Here is a 13,820-nt window from a genome sequence, read left to right as displayed (position 1 = left end):
TATGGTCGAGGAGGTGGGCCTTATCATGCCCCCACCTTCTCTATGAGGATCCTTAGTTGGAACTGTTAGGGCATATACAACGCCTCGACATTTCAAGCCTTTGAGGCTTAAATAAATGGCGCTAGGCTAGACATTATTTTTTTGTTAGAAACTAAAGCTAAGGATTGTCATATGTCTTTTGTACAAAGCTCTGTTAAATTTGATAATAATTTTGTGGTGGAAGCAAAAGGCAAGCAGATGGTCTTACCATTATGTGGAGGGAAGGTATATCAGCAAAGCTCTTCGAGTTCAACAAGAATCTTATTGCTGTCAAGTTCTTAGACGCAGTTTGCGACTGGTTGTTCGTTGGATTCTATGGCCCTCCCTACTATTCCAAGAAGAAGAAAGCTTGGGAGAACTTTTTGTTCTGCTTGTGTCTTTCCACGACACAATCAAGGGAGAGGATGACTCTTGGATTTCTGAGCCAAAACAAATCAGAAACCTCTTTTATGAGAACTTCAAAATTCTGTTCAAAAAGGAGGATGTCTTTTTTCCACCTCACCTTGAGCACCTCATGCTGCTGTGCATTACCGAAGAGGAAAACTCCTCTCTTTTAGCCATCCTTTCACTGGATGAAATCAAGTCTACACTTTTCCTTATGCAAGATTTGAAAGCTCCCAGCCCTGATGGTTTTCCCATTTTATTCTATAAGCAGCTTTGGCCTACTTTCGGCAAAGATATTATAGATGTAGTTACATCTTTCTTTAGACTTGGGTCAATGCCTAGAGAGGTAAACCGATCTTTTATTGTCCTCATTCCTAAAATATCTAATCCCTCCATTATTAATCATTTCAGGCCCATCAGTCTATGCAACATGGTGTATAAAATCATTTCTAAGATTCTCATTGCCAAGTTGAGGCTGTTGCTTGACAAGATTACTTCTCCTTCCCAATCTACCTTCATCCTAAACAAGTGGATAGTTGAAAATCAGGTCATTGTCCAAGAAATGATCCATGGTTTCAAAACTCGAAAACCCAAACTTGGCCTTATGGCCATCAAGTTAGACCTCCAAAAGGCCTACAAAAGAGTAAATTGGGATTTTATAAAGGCTATCCTCTTGCATCTGGGCTTTGATGAGGTTTTTACAGGCTGGATTCTTGCTTGCATCTCTTCGGTATCTTTTAAAGTCTTGGTCAATGGAGGCAAGACTAAAGGCTTCACTCCTAGTAGAGGCCTAAGGCAAGGTGACCCACTTTCATCCTATCTCTTTATCCTCGAGCAAGAAATTCTGTCTAGAATGTTGGAACAAGAGTCAAGAAATAAGAACTCGAACGGTATCAAGACGAGCTCAAATGGTCCCATCATATCTCACCTCATGTACGGCGATGACATCATCCTCTTCTCTAAGGCTACGGTTAGAGATGCACATGGTCCAATTAATGTTTTAGAGAAGTACTGCTCCTAGTCTGGGCAGAGTTTAAACAAGCAAAAATCTGGGGTATTCTTTTCTAAACACACCTAACTCCAACATCGCAGAACCATTAAGAGTATCCTTCAGATTAAGCCTCAAGAAGGATCCCATCTACCTAGGAGCCCCTCTTTTCCTCTCCAGAGTTCCATCTAAGGACTTCAGCATTCTTTAGAATAAACTCAAAGAAAAATTACTGGGATGGAGAAGCAAGTGTCTCTCTTGGGCGGGAAGGAAGACTCTTATCACCTCAGTTGCACAATCTCTGCCAACATACGCCATGTCCACCTTTAGCATCCCCAATAAAACATGTGAAAAGTTAGACTCCCTCACAAGGAGATTCTGATGGAAGCCTAAGGCTGACGAGGGAAGTTACTTAGCATGGAGGTCTTGGGACAAACTATGCCTTCCAAGAATGGTGGGTGGTCTTGGGTTCAAGAAACACATGGCTTGGAGGGTCTCTTGCTTACTCATGTATCCCAACTGATTGTCTAGTGGATCGATTTCCGCTTGGAGGGCGGCGGAGAGGTTTTTCGCCGAGTTCTTCAGTTTCCTCTTTGAAAACACGTCTTGGTGTTTTCTGTGTTTGCATCTCTCTTCCCTACTCTTTTATATTCCATTACACTACTGTGTTGTTTAGTTTATGGATTAGAGTAGCTATATTGTTCATCTGCTCACTTTTACACTATTCCGCACTTTATATTAAAGTTGTGTAAAATCTATCGAGCCGTAATTTTAATCGGGGGTCTAAACAGCTCTTGTGTTTTTCAACACGTTTTCGAGCTTTCACATTTTATTGAGAAAATGATAAAATAATAAATATTGTTGATAGCTTTTTATATTTCTAATGAAAATTGTATCGAAACTTTCCTATTATAGTTTATTAACAATTGCCCTAAGGACATCTGTTAACATGACCCATTATTTATTTTATATAAAATCAACATGAAGTTGTTTTATTGAAATAAAGCTAAGAAGCATCAAGAATTATAAAAGGTAAAACCTCATGAGGAACATCTTCCAGCCTGAACTAAAGGTCCTCTACATCTTTATCCTTTCTTGCCAAGGCATGTGCAACAATATTTCCACTTCGCTCAACATGACAACACAGTTTACCTTTCTAGAAGGATGATGTCATCCAATTTTGCAATGAAAATTGTAGTGTAGATAAGGTTGTCATTCCACCGAGAAAAGGAAAACAAGAATACGTCAAAAACACCAATAATATATAGAAATTATGATTGAAACTTAGGAAAAAGAAAGTTTGTTAAAATTCAACAATTAAAATCACTAGGGTGTTAGGGTTTGTCCACCAATACTGTTAAGCATCCACTACCAATCCAATTTAGTACACAATTGGGTAAGTAAACACACAAACTATCCAATTGGAAGATTTAGAAATAAGTTTTATTAATAGAACTCTCTTTTTTGTTGATGTTGGATATTCTTATAAAAAATATTATATTTATTTTAATACTCATTTATGTGAATTGAGGAAATCAATTACCCCTTAATGTCAGATATGTTAATAGCTAAATTTTGAAATTCAAATATAATTCAAAATTTGAATAGCTATTGTCAATGGTTTTAATTAGGAAATTTATGAACATTAACGTGATATTAATACTATAATTGCTAGCATATTTGATTTTATTACAAATATATACTTTCCATTCTAAACGTTTTGTATTCAAACGTTCTTATTTGAATATGACATAATAATGTCATATATGGAAGATTTTTCAGCACTTAAATGTATAGCTACTGCTAAATTATTTTATGTTATCATATATACAAAAGTGTTTACTATTTGGTTTAAGGAAAGTCAAAACAAATGAAAATATTTATGTATATTTTTAAATTGTATTTGTATCAAAAAAAAAGAAAAAAAAAAGAGAAGAAATTGTATTATACGGATTGGCATTTAATCTTCAGCCACTTTATGGGACATTTAATTCCATAGCATCATGCCCCTTTCTTTTTGTTCTCAACATACAAAGTTTGGCAAAGACAACCTCTTGATATCCGGTTTATATTATATTATATATATAAAGAAAGCTATTGATTATATATATATATATTAATTTCAATAACTTTATGACCATTTAATTGATATCAAACCGTTTTGATTCTTTGGCTAAGGACAAGTTATAGGTCTGGCTCTATATATATGTATATATATATATGGAAAGAAATAAAAATTTAAATACACACATTATTTTTGAATTACAAAGTTGCAAACTTTCAAAAAACAATTTTTATTGTTCTAAACACTTACCGTCTATTACTTCTTACTATTCACAAAAATATTTTACCTTTACTAAATTTTCTGGAAAACAAAAGTACTATAGAGAGCTTATGTCCTACGAGCAGTGTAGGCTAGCAAGGATAATCAGCAAAGGTGTTTGGGCTGTTGTATCCTGAGAACAACGTGCAGAAACTATTTGTCTAACTACATTGGATATATCGTAGACGACACGATTTTTCTCAAGATAGTGACTTGGTCCACGCGTCATCTCTGCCACCTCTTTTGGTAAAATCAAATTGTGTAATTTCCAAGGAAAATTTAGGTATTATCTCTCCTTTATTTCCAACAATTGATTATAGTCATCAATTGTTCCAACAATTTAGTCTGGAAATAATAACTTTGCTAGAAAAACTCAAGAACATCGCATACCTTAGAGGCAATACTATGGCAAAAGTAATATCTAACAAGATTACCTCATTTTACTAGAGTGATTATAAAATTTTATTCTAAAAGTAAGAAGATTCAAGAATAGACTCATGAAAGAATTAGAAATTAAATATCAATCTAGCAAAACAATTATGAAAAGAGAAAAATTGATTTCAATTATCAAAACGTGAAACATGCTTGGATTGAATAGTGGACAACGTACAACATTGGGGATTCACCCCTAACCCTAGCTTAGGTTCTTAAGCTTCCATAGAAAAACAAAACTGTCAAAAATTGATGAAAAATAAGGTTTCCCAGCAGCCAAAAAAGTGGCTGCCCTTATATCTCTTTAATGTTTATAACATTCAAAACCCTAAAATAGATGCTCCCCAAAAAGAAAAATAAAAAATGTCAATTCCTGTTTTTCAACAATGGGTAAACTTCTAGGTTGGTTTTGGCCTTGAATATGTCAAATTATGAGGTTTTGGTAAATTACAAAAGTTTTAGATCTTCAATTCCTCTTTCCATGGCCACAAGAATCAAGTCAATTTGACATTGGAGTAAAAAGATATGGCCAAATACTGAAACTGGTCAGAATATTTCTGTGCCAGGATTTTTTTCCATCTTTGGCATTAGCTCAAACGAATTTCTCTCTTTCCTTTTATGTTTCCACACATCTTTGACTCACTAAATTCTTCAAAAGACACTTCTCAATTGATCTTCACCCTTGGATTCTCTTGACTTCATGTCTGCATGCTTAACTCATTCGTTTAAATCACTTATAAGAGAAAAATACATGTAATAAGTATATTTTAGAGAAAACTTGCAAACTCTCATATTTTTGTGTAAATGTGGGAATAAACACAAAATAGATGTGATAATGCCTACCAAAACTAAGAAAATATTGTACTTTATAACTATTATCAAAGGGCTCGAATTGACATTAATTGGTTTGAATGCTTTACACCCACCATTGATCGACACACTATGGCTCTCAATTTTGATGACTCTGGATTAGGCAATTTTGTTAGATTCAAACCTAAGTTTTTTTGATAATTTGATAGGTAGGAATGGAGGGATTTAAATCCTGGATGTCTCTCTTGAAAATATTATAAGATGTTAACTAATTTAGCTACAAGGCTTTTGGGGAGACTAAATTACATAACCTTACATTACATGATTTTTTTTTTTCTCAAAAGAAGGTGTTGAGAGCATTTAATGTGCTCAAAGCATCTGTAATTTATTTTGGAATTCTATATATGATTTATTTGGTTTTTGTCCAACTCATTCTAATTGTGTTTTCAATATATGCCATATATTGATACAAATCCTTTGTCAAAATTTTCATCATCTACTTTATGCTTTTATTAATCCATATGATATATGGCAACGAATTAAGTCAATTTAACATGTTGAAATCATTAAAAGAAAATTCAATGCATTTTCCCTATTCTATTACATTGTACGTATGATATGTATCATGCTGCCTTTAGTTGCATAAAAACTAATGAAGGGAATATTAGGGGTTGTACTTTTAACCCTTAAAAAAAGGATTTTTTTTTTCTATAAAAAAATAATAAAAAATTATAGAATTTAAATCCCCATGGAAATATCTTTTGAAATGATTTTATGGAATCATTACCTCTCATATAAACCCAAACATACTGTTAATTGGTGGGATACAGGCTTTCAATAGGCAAGCCTTCATATTTTCAATGGTTAGATTAGTTGAAGTTATTGTGCTCCTTATCATTGGTGGCACCTCAGAGAGATCATGACAGATTTGGTAGAAATTTCACTAGATTCGGTGGAGATCACATAAGATCGGTGAAGATCTCATCAACTATAGTGAGACTTATCGGTGGAGTGGTACTTATCACACCTGAGCTTCAATCCAGGTTACTCTCATTCTCCTATGAAACATGGCAAGTCTTAGAAACTCACTACTAACCACCCCCATGTATCTACTCTTACTCGCTCCACCAATCCAAACTATGCTTTTTCTTCTGGTTCTGTCATTATGGTCGAGGAGGTGGGCCTTATCATGCCCCCACCTTCTCCATGAGGATCCTTAGTTGGAACTGTTAGGGCATATACAACGCCTCGACAGTTCAAGCCTTTGAGGCTTAAATAAATGGCGCTAGGCTAGACATTATTTTTTTTGTTAGAAACTAAAGCTAAGGATTGTCATATGTCTTTTGTACAAAGCTCTGTTAAATTTGATAATAATTTTGTGGTGGAAGCAAAAGGCAAGCAGATGGTCTTACCATTATGTGGAGGGAAGGTATATCAGCAAAGCTCTTCGAGTTCAACAAGAATCTTATTGCTGTCAAGTTCTTAGACGCAGTTTGTGACTGGTTGTTCGTTGGATTCTATGGCCCTCCCTACTATTCCAAGAAGAAGAAAGCTTGGGAGAACTTTTTGTTCTGCTTGTGTCTTTCCACGACACAATCAAGGGAAAGGATGACTCTTGGATTTCTGAGCCAAAACAAATCAGAAACCTCTTTTATGAGAACTTCAAAATTCTGTTCAAAAAGGAGGATGTCTTTTTTCCACCTCACCTTGAGCACCTCATGCTGCTGTGCATTACCGAAGAGGAAAACTCCTCTCTTTTAGCCATCCTTTCACTGGATGAAATCAAGTCTACACTTTTCCTTATGCAAGATTTGAAAGCTCCCAGCCCTGATGGTTTTCCCATTTTATTCTATAAGCAGCTTTGGCCTACTTTCGGCAAAGATATTATAGATGTAGTTACATCTTTCTTTAGACTTGGGTCAATGCCTAGAGAGGTAAACCGATCTTTTATTGTCCTCATTCCTAAAATATCTAATCCCTCCATTATTAATCATTTCAGGCCCATCAGTCTATGCAACATGGTGTATAAAATCATTTCTAAGATTCTCATTGCCAAGTTGAGGCTGTTGCTTGACAAGATTACTTCTCCTTCCCAATCTACCTTCATCCTAAACAAGTGGATAGTTGAAAATCAGGTCATTGTCCAAGAAATGATCCATGGTTTCAAAACTCGAAAACCCAAACTTGGCCTTATGGCCATCAAGTTAGACCTCCAAAAGGCCTACAAAAGAGTAAATTGGGATTTTATAAAGGCTATCCTCTTGCATCTGGGCTTTGATGAGGTTTTTACAGGCTGGATTCTTGCTTGCATCTCTTCGGTATCTTTTAAAGTCTTGGTCAATGGAGGCAAGACTAAAGGCTTCACTCCTAGTAAAGGCCTAAGGCAAGGTGACCCACTTTCATCCTATCTCTTTATCCTCGAGCAAGAAATTCTGTCTAGAATGTTGGAACAAGAGTCAAGAAATAAGAACTCGAACGGTATCAAGACGAGCTCAAATGGTCCCATCATATCTCACCTCATGTACGGCGATGACATCATCCTCTTCTCTAAGGCTACGGTTAGAGATGCACATGGTCCAATTAATGTTTTAGAGAAGTACTGCTCCTAGTCTGGGCAGAGTTTAAACAAGCAAAAATCTAGGGTATTCTTTTCTAAACACACCTAACTCCAACATCGCAGAACCATTAAGAGTATCCTTCAGATTAAGCCTCAAGAAGGATGCCATCTACCTAGGAGCCCCTCTTTTCCTCTCCAGAGTTCCATCTAAGGACTTCAGCATTCTTTAGAATAAACTCAAAGAAAAATTACTGGGATGGAGAAGCAAGTGTCTCTCTTGGGCGGGAAGGAAGACTCTTATCACCTCAGTTGCACAATCTCTGCCAACATACGCCATGTCCACCTTTAGCATCCCCAATAAAACATGTGAAAAGTTAGACTCCCTCACAAGGAGATTCTGATGGAAGCCTAAGGCTGACGAGGGAAGTTACTTAGCATGGAGGTCTTGGGACAAACTATGCCTTCCAAGAATGGTGGGTGGTCTTGGGTTCAAGAAACACAAAGATATTAACTCCGCCCTCCTCGCAAAGCTAGCGTGGATGATAGTCTCGGAAAGGGACAGCTTGTGTATCCAAGTACTTAAAGCCAAATATAAGATCAAGCATGATTGGCTAAGGTTTGACCCCTCAAGATCAGCCTCCCCTATTTGGAGAGCGATAGAAAGGGAAAAATCCATTATCTTAAAGGGAGCCTGCTACCTTATTGGAGATGGATCCTCAGTTAACATTTGGCAAGATCCCTGGGTGCCATGGATTCAAGACTTCACACCCAAACCTGGAGATGTAAACATCAACTGGCTCCCCCTTAAGGTCTCTCAGCTTATTGACTCTGACTTACACTATTGGAATGCCCCTCTTGTCAACCATCTGTTCAACCCAGCATCAGCTCAAGCTATCGTCTCCATCTCTATCCCCTTATGCCCTACACCAGATAAGCTCAAAAGGTGCCTTCATAGTGAAATCTGCTTTTCAGGCTTTATGCCCCCTCCTTGTGGCTCTACATGCCTCTACTCCTACTTGGAATAAACTTTGGAACCTTAAAGCTCTAGAAAAAACTAAGATGTTCCTTTGGAGATTGTGCGTCAATGTGCTTCCTACCAGGGAAAATATCAAGAAACGGATGGGCTTAAATGATGAATCCTGTCTTCTATGTTTCGAATTCCCTAAGGAACCAATCCATTTATTTCTCAAATGCCCTACAGCCAAAGCTTTATGGTTCACAGCTGTTTGGGGGTTTAGATCATAGGAAATTATGGCAACATCTTTGTATGACATCGCCAATCTTATCCTCAACCTCCTTTGCCAACCTATCAAGCGCTGGACCAGAGAATAGTTTCCCTAACCATGGCTCTCACCCTTGAGGAAATTTGGCACCTTAAGAACTCCATCCTGCATTCCAAGGAACAATTTAACTTGGTTGACTCTGTACTCCTCATTCATAGAAGGGTTCGCAAATTCATCGAGGTATGCCTAAAGTCGTCCCTCCCTTTGTTTAAGGTAGCCCCATCCTTTTGGTTCCCACCTCCCCCTGGTTGGATTAAAGTAAATGTGGATGCTGCTTGGACTAGTGCTAAGGCGGCGTTAGCAGTGGTAGCAAGGGACTCTCATGGTTCACTCTGTAATATTTGGGCAAGGACCTCCTATCATTGTTCCCCCCTCCAAGCTGAGGCCAAAGCTCTCCTGTGGGCTGTATCAATTGCAAAAACAGAAAAGTGGTGCCATGTGATATTCGAAGGTGACTCTAAGATTTGTTTTGACGCACTGTCCTCTGTTTCGGACCTTCCCAACTAGGCTATCCAAGCTTCCATCTTTGGCATTTTGTCATTGGTTAAGTGTTTTGTTTCCTTTTCTTTTGTTTGGGTTAATAGGAATTGTAATACTGCAGCCCATGAAGCTGCCAAATGCTCATTTCTTTCTGGTTCTTCGTTTTTCTTTTTTAAGAATATCCTTCCTACGGATTTAGCTGCTGTTTTTTGTTTTATTGAATTGAAGTTTATCAAAAAAAAAAAAAAAAGGTGGGTTGGTTGGAGTCTTTTATTTATTTATTTATTTTATAGAATCAACTTGAAGTTGTTTTATTGAAATAAAGCTAAGAAGCACCATGAATTACAAAAGGTAAAACCTCATGAGGAACATCTTCAAAGCCAGACCTGAAGGTCCCCTACATCTAACCTTTCTTGCCATTGCATGTGCAACAATATTTCTACTTCGTTGAATATGATGAACAAATTTTACCTTTCTAGAAGAAGAAAACCACCGCTCGAATTGATATTAATTGGTTTGAATGCTTTACACCCACCATTGATCGTCACACAGTGGCTTTCAATTTCAATGACTCTAGATCAAGCAATTTTGTTAGATTTGATCCTAAGTATTTTCTGATAACTTGATAGATAGGGGTGGAGGGATTTGAATCCCGAATGTCTCTCTTAAAAGTATCATGAGATGTTAACCAGTTTAGCTACAAGGCTCTTGGCAAGCCTAAGTTGCATAACCCTACATTTAATACATGATTTTTTTTTTTCAAAAGAAGGTGTTGAGTGCATTTAATGTGCTCAAGGCATATGTAATTTATTTTGGTAATTCAATGTATGATTTATTTAGTTTTTATTCAACTCATTCTAATTGTGTTTTCAAAACTTGTTTGATTTACTTGGTTTTTATCTAACTCATTCCAATTGTGTTTTCATTCTTTTTTAAAATTTTATTTCTAATACATTTAAGTATAAAATGTTTGCATTAATTTTTTTTTTTCATTTAATTCAGCTTATTTATTTATGTACAATTTTTAAATACTAACTCTTTTCAGATAGGTATAAGTGTACTTTAAAAAAAAAAAAATACACTTACCTAGTGCTTAGTTTTCCCTACTTTTTTATATATTTAATTTCAAATATTCATTTGATTTTGGTACCTTAAAAAGAAAAAGTAAAGCTAGTCATAAATGAAGTTTTTTATTCCAAATTATTTTTATTTTTGTTTTCATACAATAAAGTAAAGCTAGCCATACAATAAAGTTTATTCCAAATTATTTTTTAAGTAAATGTTAGAAACTATTTGGAACTATTTAAGTCCTATAGAAAAAAAAAAATTTAAATAAGGCTTATAGACTTATAGTCCACGTGTGGGTTCCAGTTAACTCAACTGATAAAGTCTCTAATGGTTGAATAAAAAATATTGAATTTAATCATTGCCTACACCAAAAATCGATTGGTATCTTGATCTCTCATGAACGTGAGATAGTATGCTATTTGGCATATATTAATAGAAAAATACAAATCCTTTGTCCAATTTTTATCATCCACTTTATGCTTTCATTAGTCCGTATGAGATATGGCAACTAATTAAGTTAATTTAATCTCCCTCAAAAAAAAAAAAAAAAAAAAGAAGAAGTTAATTTAACATGTTGAAATCATTAAAAAAAATTTCAAAGCATTTTCCCTTTTCTATTACATTGCACGTATGACATGTCATGCTGCCATTAATTGCATAAAAACTTCATTTAAGGGCATATTAGGGGTTGTACTTTTAACCCTTAAGAAAGGCTTTTTTTTTTTTTTCTAAAAATAATAATAAAATTATAGAATTTAAATCCCCATAACTGGGAAATATCTTTTAAAATGATTTTATGAAATGATTACCTCTTTCATAACCAGGAAAAAAAAAAAAAAAGAGGGTTGACATCATCAATTTCTAGCCGGAGACAAGGATGTTAAATGAGGACGATATCTGAGAATTAAAGTCGAAATTGATGTAAACAAAAATGGACTCAACTTTTGTTTTGTGCACAACTCTTTCCACAGTATAATTTATTTGATTATGAAAGGTGGAAAAAAAGTAGTAAGTGTTAAAGCAATGGTTCACCAATCACAAGGATACACGTATCATCAAATTGTCACAAAAATTTGGGGGAAAGTATACTTCTAGAAGAATGAAACAAACCGCAAAGAAGTGGCATGTATTTGGATAGGAAACCCCAAGATGATCTTTGGCTAGAATTGAAGTATGAAAGGGTCTCACATTCTGGTTAAAGATGTCAAATGAGTGGGTTTGGAGTGAGCATAATTGAGTTGAGTATATAAAACTCATTTAACTAATTGTTTCTAACCCAAATCCAACCCAACCCAATTATTATGAATAAACCCCAACTCAATCAATTACCCAATTATCAAAATTCCCAAAATACCATTAAAGTGAAATCTCAACACTTTTTAGAATCCTTGTCCCTAAACGAACAAAAACTGTGATTTTCCTTCGTTTTCTCAGCAACCAAACACAGCCCAACCTCTAATTATTAACCCAAAAAATAATAATAATAATAATAATAATAATAATAATCAAAGCCAGAAATTCTGATCTCAAAGCCAACCCACAACCACAAAAATAAAACCCACAACAACCCAAGCCAAGAAAATCAACAAACAACCACAAAAGAAAACTCAGGCGAGATCGGTGAAAGAAAGAAAAAACTCAGATGAGATCGGTGAGGACTGGAGGAAGAAAGAAAAAAAAAATGAAAGGGAGAAGAGAGATCGGTGTTGGGCAGGCGAGATCGGCGAGGTGGGCAGGCAAGAACGGCGCTAGGCAGGCGAGATTAACCCTAGGTAGGCGAGATTGGGAGGGGCTGTGGGAGATTGAAGAGGTTTGTGGCGATTGGGTGAGATTGGCGAAAGAAAAAACTCGGTGGTCTCTGTGCTGTGTTTGTTGTGCCTCATTGTTCTGAGAGAGAGAGAGAGAGAGAGAGAGAGAGAGAGAGAGAAGTGTTTGGAGGCCAAGAAAATGAAGGAAAATGAAACGTTTGAGGGCTGTTTCTTTTCTTCTTCTTTTTTTCTTTTTTATTTATTTATTTATGTTATGAGAAGGGTTGGGTTGAATTTGGATATATTTTTCTTTTGGGTTAAACGGGGCTCAATGGGTTTTTGGTTAAAACCCAATCATTATTGGGTTAATGTCCATTTAACCCAATTAATAATTGAGTGTGTTTGGGTTTAATTAGAGTGGATGAGTTTGGATAGGCAAATGGGTATGGGCTTGGGCTTATTTTGCCACCCCTAATTCTGGTTTCGCTTGTGGCCGCCTAGGCCACACAGAAAAAGAATACAAGTTTGGTCAAACTCCAATAATTATTGGGTTAATATCCATTTAACCAAATTAATAATTGAGTGTGTTTGAGTTCAATTAGAGCGGATGGGTTTGGGTAGGCAAATGGGTATGGGCTTATTTTGCCACTCCTAATTCTGGTTTCGCTTGTGGCCGCCTGGGCCACATAGAAAAAGAATACAAGTTTGGTCAAATTTAGATGCAGCGTGAATTGCAAGTTGAGGACATGCTCATGGATGAAACTACTGACATAGAGCTGCAAAAATTTCTGTGACAGAGAGAGAGAAGTTGACAGTGAAGAAATGTTGAATTTTGATTCAAAATGCAAGTGATTGAGAGTGAACTCAAGTACTTAACAATGCTAGCGGGACAAACGGAAATGGCTGTCTCCATGTCAAAAAGGAGATGTGTCTTTAGATTTTTTAATGTAGAAACCAAGAAGTGGAATGTGTATTAATGAACGTGGGGCCACATGTTTGAAGTCTAATGAGTTTGAATTTTATTAGGGTTGTAAAGACTAGACTTGTGTATAAAAATTTATTTTGAACATAAGTTGAGCTCAAGTATATTACCAAACGAGATTACATATTCAAACTTTATTCATTTTTTGTTGAACAAGTTTGAGTTTATTTACAAGCTACTTAATTAATTTATTTTTTCTATTATGTAGTAAAACTATGACTAATTTTTGTTTACTCCTTTACAAATTTATGAATTTTTACTATAAATGGATTGTTTATATTATGAATATACTACAAATAATAATATGAAATCATATAGACTATATAGGCGGGAATTGAACCTCAAATCTCTTATATAACTATCAGAGATTTAGTAGTTGAGCTAATTGGAACCCACACAAAATCCAATCTTAAGTCTATATAAGTATATTTTTAGTATATTAATATAATATTAAATATTGTTAAATTGAGTCTATGTATTGCATCTTTCTCATACATCCAAAAAGGTAAATAAAAGAAAAATCAAATATTAACATAAATACAATGGAACAAATAAAATGTTAAATCAATGAATTTGTAGAGAACACCAAACGTAATATAATTAGTATTTGTTTTAAAGAAGATCAGACATAACTCAGACAGAATTTTTAATCAAAACATGGTTAGTATTGTGTATTGAATTATCTTAACCTAATATCATAATTGATTTCAAGTTTCAACTACTTTT

The sequence above is a fragment of the Quercus suber genome, unplaced genomic scaffold (genome assembly GCF_002906115.3).
Source record: "Quercus suber isolate HL8 unplaced genomic scaffold, Cork oak 2.0 scaffold_523, whole genome shotgun sequence".
Classification (NCBI taxonomy): Eukaryota; Viridiplantae; Streptophyta; class Magnoliopsida; order Fagales; family Fagaceae; genus Quercus; species Quercus suber.
This window is presented reverse-complemented; position numbering follows the sequence as displayed.